At 48.1% G+C, this 15,513-nt stretch overlaps 1 protein-coding gene across 1 annotated transcript in view; it reads right to left on the bottom strand.

Annotated features, from left to right (window-relative positions):
• LOC142193686 (Krueppel-like factor 15) overlaps positions 1-13,825 on the bottom strand; it is a 30,003-nt gene extending 16,178 nt beyond the window's left edge. Inside the window, exon 1 of the mRNA XM_075262678.1 lies at positions 13,753-13,825. The gene's annotated coding sequence lies outside the window, so the exon portion shown is untranslated. The remainder of the gene's footprint in view (positions 1-13,752) is intronic.
• Positions 13,826-15,513: the final 1,688 nt, after the last annotated feature.

Consider the following 15,513-nt stretch of genomic DNA (forward strand, 5'->3'; position numbering starts at 1 on the left):
CTCAAAAAAAAAACAAAAAACACAACAAAATCTGCAAAAAAATTAGAAATAAAAAAAGCTGTGTTTCTGCAACATGAGGTTTGTACTAATATCCTCAGTTGTGGATAAAAAGTCTGGTCATGTGCATTACAGTTTAGTAACTCCATGGGCCTCATATTAATAGCAGTTATCTCCATCATGTCCCTCACATTAACCTATGTGCCTCACATAAGGGATACTGATATGTGAGACATATGGAGGTAATAATTCTCATATCAGTAACCCTTATATGGGGCACACTGGGGTTAATGTGAGGGACATTATGGAGTTGATTGCAATTAATGAAAGGCACATGGAGTTACTAAAACTAAATTAATAACCCCAAATGCCTGACATTACTAGGAATAGTTAGTAACCCAACATGTACCTGTGTGTTTGTTTGTTTTTTACTTCAACTTTTCTCAATGGAGCTTCCTCACTTCCTCAGGGCTGCAGATTGCAGGAGCTCCTCACGTGTAGCCGCAAGGTCCAGGGAGCCCTTATCCTGTACAGTGACAGGCTCACCTCTGATTGGTGGGCTGGGAGAGAAGGGGGCGTGTCCTACACCTCGGCTCTAGCAGAGCACTGAAGGGACGCTCCCTCATTTACTACACGAATGTGCCAGCACAGTATGCCTCTCGTGCCAGTCTTGGTACGTGTGCCATGGGTTGCCGACCCCTGGTCTAGGTTATGTAGTGCTGGAGAACCTTGGATCCTGGCATGCATGTGGAATCTTCCTTTCATTTATACCACCTTTCTAATCCAAACTATCAAAATCTCAATCCAATCAAATATCTATGGGATGTGTTGGAGAAAAGTCAGACCAGAGAGGCCTCACCTTGTAGCCTTCAGGACTTAACAAATCTGCCCTGTGGTATTTGGTCTTGGTTGCAGATGCCACAGGACACCTTCAGACATCTTGTGGCTGCAAACCATTTGCCTCTCATCCTGTCACCATGTTCTCTCCTACATCCGAGGACTGATGAAGGTCAGAATGTACTGACCAAAACGTTTCATCTTTAATTATACGGATGTAATAAAACTGGAACATTTGCACAACTAATAGAGTGTCAGAGTTGCCTGCTTTATTTACTGTATGGCTGAATAATCCTCTCTGAGCGCCATTTCTTGTGACCCACCTAGTGCCGCATCATTACTACTTAGGGCGGGTTCACATCTGTGCCCGGTCTCCGCTTTGTGGGGTTCCATCTTCTGCCGACAGTAGACGGACACTTGGTAGTCAGTGTCTGCCCGTGAACGACTTTTGGTCTCTGCGGTGAAACGGTTTTGTTTTGTTTGTTTTTTTTTAACCGGACACAAAATCCTGCATGTACAACTTTGTGTCCTGTTAAAAAAAAAAAACGGTTTTGCCGCGGAGACAGTGGACACTTTGCAAATCCATTCAAATGAATGGGTTTGAAAACTGACTGCCGGTTTCCGTCTCCTGCCCAGTGTCTCGGGCAGCAGATGGAAACCTGAAAGTGGGGATTGGGCGCAGGTGTGAAGCCACTCTTATGGATAAGTACTGTCAGGGGGAAGGAGGGTTCCTCATAGCCCAGCTAGATTGTCAGAAACGCCCTTCTGACAGTGGTCAGAGATCAGTGCCAAAACTAACAGCACCGAGGCACATAATGGGAAAGTCAAAGGTGCACTGAATACAGTGCACTGTTGGCTTTCTAGCGGTATATAAAACCGCATGTGCCCGAGGACATGAAAGCTCTTCTTTAACACAGCCTATTTACAGTTGTGCAGCACCTGATTTTATGAATCCCTCATAAATCTGAATCCATGATACACAGCCAAAAATAGGATCTGTCCTACCTTTTGTGGGCCTGTGTTCACAGCCTGTGAAATACATTTAAATACAGATATTGCTTCCAAAACAATGAGAGCGGGTATATTCAATGCATCTTTCCTGCTGTGCAAATAGCATAGGTGTGAGCTACCTAATATTAGGCAGGATTTAATGTTACTGCCAGTCCCAAAAACTGGGGTGACCCCCTGCAGAAAGTAGTAGGAAAATTCTCTGCTGGGGTTTGTTCCTACTACTTATAAACTAGAATACACTGAAGAAAGAGTTCTTGTTTCCGCCCATATGACAGTCAGCAAACTTACAGTAGCTTTGATGTTTTGTTCATGTGTCAATCACTGCACATTTTACCAATATTTTAGGGGCCATACCAATCTGTTTGAGGGGTCCCTGATAACCTAATCAAAATAGTAGATATTGCCAAGAGAAGCAACTGGTTAGTCTTCATTGAACTTTAAGTAACAACATTAATGGGGCATTTATGGCAAACACAAAAAGAACCACAGTCTCATGGTTGTCTACTTTAGCGTGTGAACATGCCCATTGCCTTTCTCATAAACAGCAGATATAACAAAGGGTCACAAAGCCGCACTCATTGGTTAATGTTTGGTCCTGCACAGTAAATACAGAGGTTTCAGTTGCTCCTCAGTACAAGATGTTATATAACAGAATACACTCACTAGTTTTGTCGTGAAATTGCCTCAGACCTACACAGAAAATGCTTCTGCAGTCGTGAAACATTTCATATGTCCAAGGAAGCAATGGTACCCATTTCATTCATTTATCCCCCAAATGAAAACCAGTCGGGTGAGGAGTAATTTTGGGATTACAAGATGGTACATACCAGATATCCATGGTTGCCTAAAGTTGTGAACTTAAAGGGAATCTACCAGTATGGAAATGCATTGTAATCTGCAGGCAGCATGTAGCAGAGCAGATTGATTTATAGTTTTATCAGAAAAGATCCAGTATAACCTGTCATTTATCTAGTTCATTGTCTAATTGTTCTATGCTTAGAAGGTGTAATGGGGTCCAGTGGGTGTCTCTAGCAGTGACTGACCGAGATCTCAGTATGCGCACCCAGATAGGAGACTGTCAATTGCTGTTGAAACCATGCACTGGACTCAATTACACCATATTGTAGAAATAAATAGATGAATGACAGGTTATTCTGAATTTATATATTAATCTGCTCAGTTCAGCCCGCTCTATAACATGATTCCTGCATATTAGATAACATTTATAGGGGCACCCGATGCCATGAAAATACAAACCGTGCAGTGGGCAGATAAGGCCACAATGAGAAAATTAGTGGTCATATTATCCAAACAAATGACTCTCACCATATGAAAATCTTTAAAATGATGCAAAATTGTAGTTATTTATATTTGTAGAAATGTCTAAGGCTCCATGCACACAAATGTGTGCGCCGCCTGTGGACTCCATGGACTCGTAGTTTTCATTAATCAGCTTGGGCCATAAAACAGACTTGTCCTGAGCTCACAACCCCTTACACAGGCCCATGACAATACACAGGCATATGTGTGGGGCCACACGAATAGAATTGGTCTGTATGTTGGTTGTTAAACACACATGTAGTGCAGTGACCCAGAGCGGCCACTGATAGTGAGTTAGGGCCCTTGTGCGCCTGTGGCCAGTAGCTTACTCCTGGGCACTGCTCCCCAGCACCTCTGTGGCACCCCTGTCAGTATTTAGGCAGATGTATCTCTCTTTTATATAGGTTCTGATGTACTCTGCATTATAAATGTATTGTTATGTACTGTCACTTTAAGTTTCCTGTGTCTGCTAAACATGTGAGTTGTGAGCACCAATCCCTATCCAGTCCTCTCCCTGGGAGGAGCTTCCTTCCTCTCAGGCCTGCAGTCTAGACCTAGAGTCTAGGGAAGGCAGACATCCCTGCCACCAGCTCTTAGCTCCTGTGTAGGCCTCAAGCCTGAGGTCTATACACACTTGTTTTCTCTGAAGTTGCAGTGAGACTGCAGGTCTCAGCCGAGACTCCTGACAAGCTGAAATCCGGGTCTGGAAGATATAGCCCGCCGGTACAGCTGGGCTGAAGTGCCTGCACCCCTGAAATCAACTCCTGCACCTTCTACCTCTCCGGACAGAGCCCCGCGAGCTGCGGAAACTCTTCAAGGTCTCCTACCTCCCTAAAGTATTGTGCATACTGTTTGCCAGGAGGGGCAACTACTTCAAGGACCCTCCTGCCTTGCTAGTGGCCTTTCATCGGTCCCCGAGCCACTGCACCCCGACATCACCAAACGTGAGTCTTTATCCGTAACGAGCCAAGTTACGAAGCCGCAGTTCTCGTTGTCTCCCCCAAGGGCCGGCCTGTCCTATCATCTACTCTCCTACTGTATTTGTACACCTTCACATTGCTAATAGCAACCGTCCTCCCAACTGCTGCTAAGGGACATAAGGATTGGTGATTGGTGCCTCACTTAACTCTTCAGTGCCTGTACTGGACTCTGTCACATTGCACTGTGAACCTGCTGCTGCAAAGCGCTGTAAGACTGTCGGTTTCTTCAGTAAAGTTAACCTGTTCACCCTAACCCTGTGTGGTCGACTGTTATCCTGCACATCGCACCTGGGTGAATGGAAGAGTGGAAAGGGTTGTGGATAATCAGGGATACACCGGGACCCCACTCTGCCCAAACGTGACAACACTACATTGCCCGTTGCCCCTGGTTACCACAAGACCCCTTTTTCTGGCGTCACGAACAGGATTTGAACTTTGTGAAAATTGGGCCCCAATTTATTGCTGGACATTATACTCCATCATCGCTACCCCTCCTGTGGACTACCAGCCATCTCAGAGTGAGTAACGAACTGTTGTGTATAAAGGGGTACTGTGCTTTAAAACCGCCGCCATTGGTGTGTGGCCGGTGTGTCTGTGGACTGTATTGCCGCGGGCGCCAAAATCCTCAGGCTGCGCCAGAACCGCCCCCTGGATTGGCGCCAAAAGCCCCGGAGTGTCGCCGCCCCCTCCACAGACTGTGTACTTGCTTTCTGCTGACTCCTCCTCTTGTGGCCTCCGCTCCGGCCGCCCTCTTGCTGAAGCCCTGGGCTTCCCCTCTAGTGTTGGGAGGCGTGCCTCCATCTCAGCTCGCCATAGTGCACTCCTGGGAAAGGAGTAACGTCACGCCCAGCCGCGCAGTGAGTAAGCCAACAGCGCTGGCGAGAGAGAGAAAGCGTAAATTGATTGACCACCCGGCGCAGCGCCGCAAGCACGAGAAAAATTTAAAGAGACAGTACCACATTATCCTACTATCATGTCTGACGCGGACAATGCTCAATTAAATGTTATTCCTGATGATGGACCAGCTGCTGCAGCTACCAGAGTGAACATTCTTCTGGGGGCTCCGCACCTACCCAGTTATCGGGGGGACCCCCACACTTTAACAGACTTTAAGGAACAAATACTCCGGGCTTTTCACTTGTTACCTTTATCCCCAGTGCAGCAGGTGAACGTACTGCTGGGCCAGCTGGAAGGAGTCGCCTTCCAAGAAGCTCGCTCCTGGCCCACAGCTGATAAAGACTCTGTTGAAAAGATCTTCACCCGGCTCAAGCGGGAATTTGAACCAAAATCTTCTACAGAGGTGAGACTGGGATTCTTCAATAGAAGACAACAACCAGGTGAGACATTGAGAGACTATGCCTTAGCCCTGCAAACTGCTTTCCGGGCTGTACAGCAAATTGATTCCATTAGTGCGGTTGAAGCTGATAAGATGCTCAAGGACAGATTTATTGAAGGCGTAGACTCCCGGCTAGTGCAAAGCCAACTCCGCATGCTAGCGGTGCAGAATCAGGACGTTTCATTTGCAGATTTCAAGTCGCTAGCCATCCAAGTCTTAGGGACCGAGTCACCTTACAGCCCCCTCCTGTACTCTCACCCTTCCAACTTAGAAAGTGGACCGGTTGTCGCACCTACACCTCTGTTACCTGCTGCTCCAGCTGTTCCTGCTGTTACTCAGGCTGCCCAAGTTTCTACACCTGATCTGGTGGCCTGTCTGAAAGATTGCATGGACAGAATAGTTGAAAGTGCTGTTAAAAAATTAGAGGGACTGACAGTGCAAGCCGTGCCTCCCTCTAGGGAGCCTTCCCTGTCCCGCTCTTCCTCACCTGAGCCACGACAGTACTATCCACGTCCCAGGCGTCCTCCACCTGACAGGCCACCACCTGCTAATAGAACTGTTTGCTCTTATTGTAAGAAATTTGGCCACCATCGCAACCAATGCTTTCAGTTAAACGGGATGCCCCCGAGGCAGAGGACCAACCCTCGGGAGGAATATACAGAGGTCCCTCCAAGGCGCCCAAATTCATTGCGCCCTGTCCGTACATCACTGTCCGAATCAATGGAGTCCCATTCGAGGCCCTTATAGACACTGGCTCTCAAGTCACTACCCTAAAGAAGTTTGCTTATGTTCAACACTGGGACCTCAGAGACCTATCCAAAGACATTGGCAGCCAAGGATTTGATCTCTTAGCAAGTAACGGTCAGCCTATTCCTCAAGTGGGTTATTGGGAACCCACCATCCAGATTGGCGACTGCCGTCTCCCTCAACAAGGTGTCATTGTCACAGGGGTAGAAGAAGAGGGCTCCGCTGCTTTAGTGCTAGGCATGAATGTCCTTAAGAACTGTTTTGATGAAATAATCAGTGCCTTGCACGTGTCTCTCTCCACTGCTGCTTCTTCCCACAGGAAAGCCATACAACACCATGTCAAGGTGCTGGTGGCACATCAACGGTTCGCTAACCGCAACGGAGAGATCTGCCGTGTCCGGATCCGGGACACTCACCCTGTGACTCTGTCTGCCAACTCTGAGACGATCGTCTGGTGCCACGCACGCCCTGGTGTAAAGAACGAAGATTATCAGGCTCTTCTGGAACCCATCCAGCTGGAGACTCAACCTCTGGTTAAAGCTGCACGCAGTCTTGTGACTGTCACCAACGGTAAGATTCCAGTACGCCTCATCAACATGAGTGACACACCTGTGAGCCTTTACAAATTCACACCGGTTGGCCAATTGCACCAGCTGTGCCCTGCAGATATCCTTGCTGACACAGCTACGGCAAAACAACGGGCTGCTACCACCACACCTTACACAGATAGGACCAGCCCTTCACCCTGGTGGATGGAGCTTAACGTGGGGGACGCTAACACACCTCCAGAATACATCAATGGTGTCATCAACCTGGCCAAACGTCATCACCACGCTTTCAGCAAACACCCCTCTGATTATGGAAAGACCTCCTTAATTCAGCATCGCATCATCACTGGCGATCATCCTCCCATCAAAGAGAGGCACCGGCCTGTTCCTCCTGCAATGTACCAACCTGTCAAGCAGCTGTTGCGGGAAATGAAAGAGGCCAATGTCATCCGAGAAAGTCAGAGCCCCTGGGCCGCTCCTCTTGTGCTAGTCAAAAAGAAGGATGGGACTATCCGATTTTGTGTGGACTATAGAAAATTGAATGCTGTGACCCACAAAGATGCGTACCCTCTGCCACGTATAGAGGAATCCTTGACTGCACTGGGCTCTGCTGCTTACTTTTCCACTCTGGACTTGACAAGTGGCTACTGGCAGGTCCCCATGGCTCCGGAGGACCGCGAAAAGACTGCCTTTACTACTCCCATGGGCCTGTATGAGTTTAATAGCATGCCATTCGGGCTTTGCAACGCACCAGCCACCTTCCAGAGACTGATGGAGAGATGCTTAGGGCATGTGAACTTCCAACATGTGTTGCTCTACTTGGATGACGTCATCATCTATTCCAAGTCTTACAAAGACCATCTACACCACCTTGCTGAAGTGTTCCACGTGCTCACAGAGCACGGTCTCAAGATCAAACCCTCCAAGTGTCACCTCCTGAAACCTCGTGTCAATTACCTAGGCCATATCGTCAGCGCAGAAGGCGTATCACCTGACCCGGACAAAGTCTCCGCTGTCACGGATTGGAAGACACCCTCTACTGTCAAAGAAGTCAGAAGTTTTCTGGGTTTCGCTGGCTATTATCGCCGCTTCATCCCCCACTTCGCACAGATTGTTGAGCCTCTGACAGAACTGCTTCGGGGGTGCCCAAAAGAAAGTTACAACAGAAAGCTGCCAGTAGAGTGGTCCCAGAGACAAGAAACCGCCTTCCAGGCGCTGAAGGCCTTGCTCACCCAGCCTCCTATCCTAGCTTACCCGGACTACAGTCAACCCTTCCGGCTGTATACTGATGCTAGTTTCCAAGGACTTGGTGCTGTGCTGTCTCAGGTGCAAGACAACAGTGAAAGGGTGATCGGCTATGCCAGTCGAAGTCTCCGAGGAGCTGAGAAAAACGATAACAATTATAGCTCCTTCAAGCTCGAACTCCTGGCTCTTGTGTGGGCTATCACTGAAAAATTCAAGGACTATCTTGCTGCATCGTCCTTCGTAGTCTACACTGACAACAATCCCCTGGCGCACCTGAACACCGCACGGCTGGGTGCACTTGAACAAAGATGGGCCTCTAGGCTGGCGAACTACTCCTTCACTATAAAATATAGAAGCGGAAAGACGAACACAAACGCAGATGCCCTGTCACGACTCCAAAATGGAGAAGAGTCTGCTGTCCCAGATGAATGGGAAGAAGTCGAGATGCCGCCTTTCTATAACAGATTTGCCCAGCAAAACGTCATTACCGCTGCTGTAGAAGCAGAAACGTCACCATCTAACTCAATTGATCCTCTACAGGAACCTTCCAAGTGGCTGCTGTTGCAGCAAGAGAGCCGCAGCCTAGGTGAGATACACGACTACCTACTCACCGGAAGAACTCCTGTCCGCCTACGTCAATCTTGTCCAGACCTCGAACTCCTTCGTTTGTGGCGGCAAAGAAAGCGTCTCTTCCTCCAAAAGGGGCTGATCCTCCGAAACACCCTAGATCCAGTATCCAACCAACGACTTCATCAAATTATTATCCCCAGGAGAGACGCCAACATGGTGCTGGATGCCTACCATGACCAGTCTGGTCACTTCGGGGTCTATAAGACCGAAGCTACAATCCGCCGCCGATTCTATTGGATTGGGATGAGATTCGACATCGAGAAGTGGTGCCAGGAGTGCACCGCCTGCAACTTGACCAAGGCAGGAAGAAGAGACCAGCGTGCACCACTTCACCCCATCCAGACTCAAAGGCCTAATGAACTTGTTGCCCTGGACCATGTAAAATTGGCCCCTACTAGGTCTGGCTACTCCTACGCTCTCACAATGGTAGACCACTTCTCCAAATGGACTGCAGTTGTCCCTGTCAAAGACCTTACCGCCCGCACAACAGCTGCTGTCTTCTACCATGAGTACGTGAAGCACTATGGCTGCCCGGAGAAAGTCCTGACAGATCGTGGTTCTGCCTTCGAATCCCAGCTGTTCCAGGAGTTATGCCAGTACCATGAGTGCAAGAAGTTGCGGACAACTGCCTACCATCCCCAAGGCAATGGGCTGTGCGAAAAGGTTAACCAGGTGTTCATCAACATGCTGCGCACTGCCTCAGTGGCGAAACAACAAGAGTGGCCTAATCTCCTTGCTGAGCTGGTGGAAATCTATAACAACACCATCCACTGTTCCACTGGCTTCACACCCTTCTACCTGATGTTCGGGCGACAAGGACAACTCCCAAAAGACCGAGCTCTTGGGATACAGATACCCAACTCTACAAATCCCCTGCCAAGGGATGACTGGGTTACGGAACATCAGAGGAGAATAACAGAGGCACAAGAAATTGTTAATCTCCGAATGGAAGAAGCTCGCCGACGTCAGGAGGAAGATTTCAACCAGCGAGCGTATGCTGTTCCCCTCCAGATTGGAGACAAGGTCTGGCTGAAGAAGGAGCACCGTAGCCACAAGCTAGAACCTCTGTGGGAACCAGAACCATATATCCTCACAGCTGTGCCTTACCCTGATGTATGTGAGATCTTTAAAGAAGGAAGAGCTCCCCAAGTCGTTCACCGAAACCGGCTAAAGCCCTGTCACAGGGAAGAACTGTACATTGCACCGGTGCTGCCACCGAGTGAAGCTCCTATCAGGTACCCTCTTCCTGCTCCAGAGGTACCTCCTCCTCATCCTCCTTCTACCGCCTTCAGAACTATCATTCCCATCAGTGAACTGTGTCAGGAAACCCCTTTTCTCCTGACAGGGTACTACCCATCTGCTCTACAGCCTGCAGCCATGCCTCCGGCTGCACCAACCTTGCCGGCTACACAGCCACTTCTGCCTGCTGCAGAACCTCACGGACTTCCCCCTGCTGCGGAGATTGCTCTCAGGAGGTCTGAGAGAAGCACAAGAGGTGTGCCTCCTGCCCGCTACAAGGATTAAATTCTTTATCTCCTGCATGGACTCTAATGCATCTGAGCCTGCAAAGACTTGCACTTGTTATGGACTGTTTCTTTGTTATGCAACGTTTAAGCTGTGTGCCTGACTCTGCCATGAACGTTATAAATTTACTTACCTTGCCCCCTTTTACACGGGCTCTAAAGACTATGAGCCCCCTTGGATTAGCACTTTGATTTTTATGCTTTTATGTATTTTTCTACTGTTTACACATCTATGCCAATATGTATATTTTTGATATTTAAAGATGTATACCTTGTTTGCACTACAACTGTTTACATGTATTGGAGTGCCTAACTTCTTCCCTCCTCAGGTTCTCTTAGGCCTAGCCTGCAGGACCCCTAGGGGCCTGATGGTTGCAGTAAATCCTGAGCCGAGGTGACCCAGAACCCCTGCCTTCTAGTTTGGGGACTAGACTGTCCACCAGTCGCCCTCGAGCCCTGCGCCGAGGCCGGCTTTTGTCAAAGCCCGGGGGTGTGCAGTGACCCAGAGCGGCCACTGATAGTGAGTTAGGGCCCTTGTGCGCCTGTGGCCAGTAGCTTACTCCTGGGCACTGCTCCCCAGCACCTCTGTGGCACCCCTGTCAGTATTTAGGCAGATGTATCTCTCTTTTATATAGGTTCTGATGTACTCTGCATTATAAATGTATTGTTATGTACTGTCACTTTAAGTTTCCTGTGTCTGCTAAACATGTGAGTTGTGAGCACCAATCCCTATCCAGTCCTCTCCCTGGGAGGAGCTTCCTTCCTCTCAGGCCTGCAGTCTAGACCTAGAGTCTAGGGAAGGCAGACATCCCTGCCACCAGCTCTTAGCTCCTGTGTAGGCCTCAAGCCTGAGGTCTATACACACTTGTTTTCTCTGAAGTTGCAGTGAGACTGCAGGTCTCAGCCGAGACTCCTGACAAGCTGAAATCCGGGTCTGGAAGATATAGCCCGCCGGTACAGCTGGGCTGAAGTGCCTGCACCCCTGAAATCAACTCCTGCACCTTCTACCTCTCCGGACAGAGCCCCGCGAGCTGCGGAAACTCTTCAAGGTCTCCTACCTCCCTAAAGTATTGTGCATACTGTTTGCCAGGAGGGGCAACTACTTCAAGGACCCTCCTGCCTTGCTAGTGGCCTTTCATCGGTCCCCAAGCCACTGCACCCCGACATCACCAAACGTGAGTCTTTATCCGTAACGAGCCAAGTTACGAAGCCGCAGTTCTCGTTGTCTCCCCCAAGGGCCGGCCTGTCCTATCATCTACTCTCCTACTGTATTTGTACACCTTCACATTGCTAATAGCAACCGTCCTCCCAACTGCTGCTAAGGGACATAAGGATTGGTGATTGGTGCCTCACTTAACTCTTCAGTGCCTGTACTGGACTCTGTCACATTGCACTGTGAACCTGCTGCTGCAAAGCGCTGTAAGACTGTCGGTTTCTTCAGTAAAGTTAACCTGTTCACCCTAACCCTGTGTGGTCGACTGTTATCCTGCACATCGCACCTGGGTGAATGGAAGAGTGGAAAGGGTTGTGGATAATCAGGGATACACCGGGACCCCACTCTGCCCAAACGTGACAACACTACATTGCCCGTTGCCCCTGGTTACCACAGTAGCCTAACAATTTCTACAGGCTAAAAGGGGTTTCACGGAGACAGAACAATATTTTAAAGTAACATCCCTGGTGATCTGTTAGAAAGATTGCCCACAAAATCAATTTACCCTGTAATTCTCAGGATAAGTTGCAGATGACCACTTTACACCCCAATCTAAATGAAGCAGCCGCCAGGCAGTCAATTGGGTGATCCATTCATTTTGGTGCAACAGCTGGAGATAGCCAAAGTACTGTACAGCACTTGACATCTACAGTGGTTCTATTGAAATTAATGTGGCCAATCCATGTGCTGCCTGACCACCACATCATTTAGAGACCCCAACTGTAGATGATCTCGAAGCAAATTCCTTTAATTATTTTAGGCTAGATCTCACACACCCACACATCTATATAAGGCTATGTTCACATATGTGTCAGAGTTTTCATTCTGAGCCTTTTGGTCAAAATTCACAAATGAAAAAGTCCTGCAAGAACAACTTTTTTTTTGTCTGGAGGGTCAGAGAAAAGAAAAAAATATATATGTCTAAGTGACCCTATTATCAATAGGCTCCCTTGGGATCAGTTTTTGACTGACATGGAATAGAGTCTATATTGTATAATCCGTCCCTACAATGGAACTGAAAAGTGGATTAAAGAAAGCAAGTGTAAAAGCTTCCTTCTATAGACCATATTATAGCTGTAAATCCCCCTCACCAACAGCTGGAACAAGCTGCATCATAGGGATATTGGAGGTTGTAAATTTATTGTAGCAGATCCTAAATAGGATGAGATTTGCAGATGTAAAGCGGTCTATGTAATATGAAAATGTTATGATTGTGTGAATCCAACCCATTCCCAAAAACACAGACACAGAAGACTACTAGTATAAATGTAAGGCAATCATGGGATGACATAAGGACAAAATAATTCTCTACTGTGCAGCCCAACATGTATCGTGCCATTTATATGGTGTTCATAAATTATGTAACAATATCCGCAGACTGTGGCTGGGAATTATGGAATGTTTACGCCTGAGGCTACACGATGACATTCTCTGTGTGACATCATCACGAGTTCATGCTGCTAAGTCGCAACTACTGAAGGTGAATGTGGTGCAAGTTAAAGGAACCAAGACTTTACAGTCTATACACACACACGCCTGGATTTCAATGTGATTGCATTCTGAATCCTTAGTTGCAATTCAGCACCGTGATTATAAGGTTGTGTGGTCAAAGTTGCTGTGAACCTAATCTTACCTTACCAGACAAGTTCCCCAGAAGGGGTGAAAGCGAGGTACAAGGTTCCCACTATGGGATCACTGCATCTAACCATACAAAGTATTGGCACCAATATTCTAATGGATGATTTCATTGACAGGGCAGTACTGAGCCAGGATCAGACAATCTGGGACCTGCCTGGGTGTACATTAAGCTGTAGTTTGTTCCTACAGTATATAGATCACTACCTATTATGCATACAGGTCACTACCTATTATGTATACAGCTCTCTGTCACAACTATTGTGCAGATTGCATGAGGCCAACCCCTGCCTCTAAAGCAGCTGAGGAGTGTAAAGTGTGGGGACACACCCACCTCCTCCGGGTGACAGCACAAGTGTAAGGTCAGCTCCAGGCAGCAGACAGCCCACTCCTCAGGCCTGCCAGTCCTCTCTGGGACTCTTGGTGCCCACTGAATAAGACATAGTAACGCCGCCTGTACGATCCCCTCCTCGTACAAACGTCCCACCACAACCTGCACCTCGCAGATCCTCCGTGTACAGGCCACAAGCTCAGCGCACTCCAGGTGCACTCACACAGACTCATGTATGGCCGCCGTGGGCGCGTACATGCATGCACAACGTAACATGTCAACACGTCAACTTTGCTCACACAAGGAAACTTTACAAATCCCCAAGCGCTGAAGCCAAGTGCCGTATACACGTCTGCAGACGCATCCAGGGTGACTGAGGGCTAAGACAAAGCGTCTCACCTGTCCTACAGCGCGGTCCCCCCGTGTTACCCAAGGGCCCGCATGGCGCTGCCGCAGCTCCTGCCTTCCATGCTGGCATTCAGCACTCACATGACTAGGGGAGGCTCGAGCAGCAGCCGTGTGCACCCATTGGACAGCATCAGGGAGGCTCGGCTGCAAAGTCTGCTTCTGATTGGTCCTCGTATTAAAAGGGCTCGGCTCTGGCCTGCAATGTGACGTCACAGTAGAGGTGGTGGGGGGCGAGTCTCGTGTCAGGGCGCTCTGTTTATATCGTGAATAGGACGCGTCCCCTGGGGTCGCCGTGTAGCTGCGTCTGATCGCGTGTCCATGCAACGGCGCAAAGGCAACAACAAAGTAGTGCGCGGCGTAATGACAGGGCGTGGACCAGAGAGCAGAGTCCGTGCATGTTTCTTATCAGGGGGCGTGTCCTCAGGGGCTTTAACGCGTCCTACTCCAGTGAAGAGTTAAAAGCCGCACTCCCCGGGCCTACAGCGTGTTCTTTGTGTATCAATCCAAGAGCCACGTGGCTCACCGAGCTATGACCTCATCTGCTCACGGATGATGACGACATAGTTGTCTCCACTGTCACCCTTAGTCTCCACATTGCTAGTAAAAGGCCAGAAATGTTACCAGGACAGTGATACCCTAATAGGATTTCTCCCATCGTTTACATGAATTTCACAGAACAGCATCCTTAATGTTTGGTTCCCAGTCTTACACTAAAGGTGCTGAGGTCAGGGCTACTTGGTATCTTGTACAACATAAATTCACAATCTTGAGCTACAATGTGCCTGATAGTTAAAAGAAGCTCTACAGTAAGAAATACTTGTCTAGTGCAATGAAAAACTTACACTAGGGCAGTGGTTCCCTAACTTTCTGAAGGTGAGATCCACTTTTGGATGAGAATTTACCTGTAAAATGTGTGTGCCCCCCTCCTCCCCGATGTATTTAACGGTTTCCTGTCTTGTGGCCCCAGTGACACAGTATAAAGTGCTCCACAATGTCTCCACATAATACTCCAGAGCAGCCCCCACACAGTATAGTATTCCACAGTGGACCCAGACATTATAATTCTCCAGAGTGCCCCACACATTTTTAATGCCCCACACAGTATAAAGCTTCGGGCCTCTTCATTAGTAGAGATGAGTGAGCCTCTCAAAATTCATTTCAACAAATATTTGTGAACTTACATAGTAAGTATGGTTGAAAACAGACATATGGCCATCAAGTTCAACCAAGGGATGGAAAAGGGCATGACAGTCTATACGTTTCCATAAGAATCAATATTATTTTGCTCTAAAAAAGCATCTGATACTTTTTAGAAGCTGTCAACTATGACTGCTGTGACCAGTTTCTGGGGTAGGCTATTCCACAGATTCACAGTCCTTACAGTATAGAACCAGCTCATGGGATAGGCTATTCCACAGATTTGCAATCCTTACAGTTAAGAAGCCGTGTCTACTCTTGAGAATAAACCTTTTTTCTCCAGACAGAGGGAGTGCCCCCTTGTATTTTCAAGGGATTATACACAGAACCTCTTTTCCCTGTATTTCTTGAATGGGCCATTTATATACTTATATAGGTTTATCTCCCCTTAAACAACTCTTCTGCAGACTAAACACATTTAACTCCTTTAGGCCGGGGCCCCACTGGCTGGAAACTCCACGATTTGGCTGCAGTTGATACGTCGTGGGAAAAAAATCGCAGCATTTTACAGTACTTGCAAAGTGGATGGTATTCATGGGAGTCCCATGCCCACTT

The sequence above is a fragment of the Leptodactylus fuscus genome, chromosome 2 (genome assembly GCF_031893055.1).
Source record: "Leptodactylus fuscus isolate aLepFus1 chromosome 2, aLepFus1.hap2, whole genome shotgun sequence".
In the NCBI taxonomy this organism is placed as follows: domain Eukaryota; kingdom Metazoa; phylum Chordata; class Amphibia; order Anura; family Leptodactylidae; genus Leptodactylus; species Leptodactylus fuscus.